This window comes from Dama dama, chromosome 2 (assembly GCF_033118175.1).
Source record: "Dama dama isolate Ldn47 chromosome 2, ASM3311817v1, whole genome shotgun sequence".
Classification (NCBI taxonomy): Eukaryota; Metazoa; Chordata; class Mammalia; order Artiodactyla; family Cervidae; genus Dama; species Dama dama.
In genome coordinates this window covers 49,082,628-49,085,608 of record NC_083682.1, presented here as the reverse complement: position 1 = coordinate 49,085,608, position 2,981 = coordinate 49,082,628, and the positions used below count along the sequence as shown (strand labels likewise).

The 2,981-nt window shown below is 36.4% G+C and overlaps 1 pseudogene; it reads right to left on the bottom strand.

Annotated features, from left to right (window-relative positions):
• Positions 1-398: 398 nt before the first annotated feature.
• On the bottom strand, positions 399-1,200 carry LOC133068916 (olfactory receptor 4C11-like; annotated as a pseudogene).
• Positions 1,201-2,981: the final 1,781 nt, after the last annotated feature.

The following is a 2,981-nucleotide window of genomic DNA, read 5'->3' as shown; positions in this document are numbered from 1 at the left end:
AACTTTGCAATGTTCCAAAAAGTACAAATACATGATAGTTTAAAAAAAAAAAACTTATGTTATTTTTACTCTGTTGGTGATGTACAGGGAAGCCTGGTGTCCTGCAGTCCATGAGGTTGGAAAGAGTCGCACACAACTGAGCAACTTAACTGAACTGAACTGATTGAAAAATAAACTTTGACAGGGGATCATGATTAGAATTGGCAAGTTTGGTCCCTGTAAGAATGAGAAGCCTTGGTATTCATCTTGCCTGTGAACTAAAAAATAAATAAATAAATAAAGCAAAGCATACTTTGATTTTATTTATGCTATTCCCACAAGAGTCAAACATTGTCATATATGATGATTTGTACAGATTCACTGAAACCATGACTCAATAATCAATCCAGGTCCACAATTCATCTTTTGCTTTCTGAGGTAATTCTGACATGCCATAACTTTCTCATGGCATTTTTCACTTCTGTATTTCTCAGTGTGTAGATGAGTGGATTGAGCAAGGGTGTTCCAATCATGTAAAATACTTCCACCATTTTGTCCATGGGGAATGTGGTTGGGGGCTGGATATATATGTAAACATACACGGACCAAACGATAAGACAACTACAATGACATGGGAAGTGCAAGTGGAGAGGGCCTTTTTCCTCCCTTCTGCCCTGTGGTTCCACAGAGAATGCTAGATAACAATATAAGAGATCATTAGAATTATAAAACTGCTTGAACAAAGTGCCCCACGGTTAATCACCACCAGTAAGTTCATGACATAAATATCCATGCAGGCAAGTTTCAACAGTGGCTGCATATCACAGCAATAGTGATCAATCAAATTGGATCCACAGAAGGGCAATTTCAAGGCCAGAATAATCTGAGCCATAGAATGTGTAAAAGACCTTATCCATGCAAGAACAATCAGGATGATGCAGACTTGCCAGCTCATGATGGTTGCATAATTCAAGGGTTTACAAATGCCCATGTACCGATCCATGGCCATGAGGACAAAGACAAAGATTTCCATGCATCCAAATAAATGCAGCGCAAAGGCTGAGTCTGGCACTCATTGTAAGATATGCTTTTCTTTGCAGACAGGGCATCCACGGTTAATCTCGGGGCTATTGAAGTTGAAGAGCAGGTATCAACCAAAGACAAATAAAATAGGAAGAAGTACATGGGGCTCCCAAGTGTCCAGCTGAATTTTATGGTCATATGTTGGTCCTTTAATGGACTGGAACCTGGTGGTCCGGAGTCGACGATGAGAAAGTGAAAGAAGGAAAGAAGCTAATATTCCCTGGGAAAGAAAGAAAGAAAGAAAGGAAGGAAGGAAGGAAGGAAGGAAGGGAGGGAGGGAGGGAGGGAGGAAGGAAGGAAGGAAGAGAAAGGAAGGAAAGAAGGAAGGAAAGGAAGGAAAAAGGAATTAAATGGAATTCATAATACTCATTCAACCTGTTTATCAAATGCATTTGAAAATAATAATATAAGAAATTGAAAATAACAAAAAAGTAAATAATTCTTCAGATGCCATGAATATTAATTTGAGTTATTTCACAAGAGTGACTAACTTTTTCAGCTGAAGATTTTCTTCAGTTTCTATCAAGGACGTATTGGAATTAATGTTTCCTATTGCAGAAGTAGAGAAACAGTTTACCTAATCAATATGCTGTCACATCTTCAACAAAATGTCCAGTGATAAAATACTCTTCTAGTCAATATTGTTTTGAGTAATGATTGTCTAAACATTTCAAAATGTCCTTCATAATAAAACCTGAAGATTCTTGAGAATCTCTTGGACAGCAAAGAGGTCAGACCAGTCAATCCTAAAAGAAATCAGTCCTGAATATTCATTGGAAGGACTGATGCTGAAGTTGAAGGTCCAATACTTTGGCCACCTGATGAGAAGAACTGGCTCATTGAAAAGACCCTGAGGCTGGGAAAGATTAAAGGGAGGAGAAGAGGATAACAGAGGATGAGACGCTTGAATGGCATCACAGACTCAAAGAACATGAGTTTTGAGTAAACTCTGGGAGATAGAGAAGGACAGGGAAGCTTGGTGTGCTGCAGTATCTGCAGTTGTAAAGAGTCAGATATAACTTAGTGAATGAACTACAAGAGAGCACACATAAAAATATATGCACAAACACACACTGCATTACACACATAGACACATATGATAGTAGACTGAGTGGAGAGAAAAAAAAAAGCACAAAATTTTAGCAATGAGTAACAGCCAGTTGATCCAGTCTATCATTAAATTTATTTTAATCTGTTGCCTTGACTAAGTTTAATTTTTACTTTACTTCTTAAACCTTTCAGTTGTCTACAATTTTAAAGTTTTTCAATTTTAAGTTGTTTTTTTTTCTTTTTTTTTTTTTTTAGTATTTTAAAATCTTTATTGAATTGATCACAATATTGCTTCTGTTTTTTGTTTTGATTTTCCTGGATGCAAGGCTTGTGTAATCTTAGCTCCTGACCAGGAATTGAACCCACACTCCCTGCGCTGGAAGGCAAAATCTTAACCACTGGACCACCAGGAAAGTCTCCAGATGTTGACAATCTTAAATTCAGCTCCTATTTTTTTTTTTAATTTTAGTATTTAAATTATACTGTGTTGTTCAAAGTTAAATTTGAACTCAGGGATTCATTGTGTCTAAAATGAAGGAAAATTTTCAAAAATGAACATATGCCACATTCAGAACTTTTTAAATATATTTCAGGCTTATGGTTAAGTACTAGGAATTTATAAAGTGAACCCAGAAAGCTATAAGTAATGCCTGTAACTTTTCAGTAGAATTCTTGTAATGTATATTTTTAATGGCCTATACTGTCACCTCAAGTAAGGGGAGATAAAAATAAAGAGAGCATTTTTTCATATCCAGCTATATGTGAATCACTGAGCAATTTGTCTTGTATGCCTTCATAGTCTCCAAACAAGCAGTGTAACAAACTATATATGCCCAACTGGTACAGTATATTTACAACTCACACGCCAG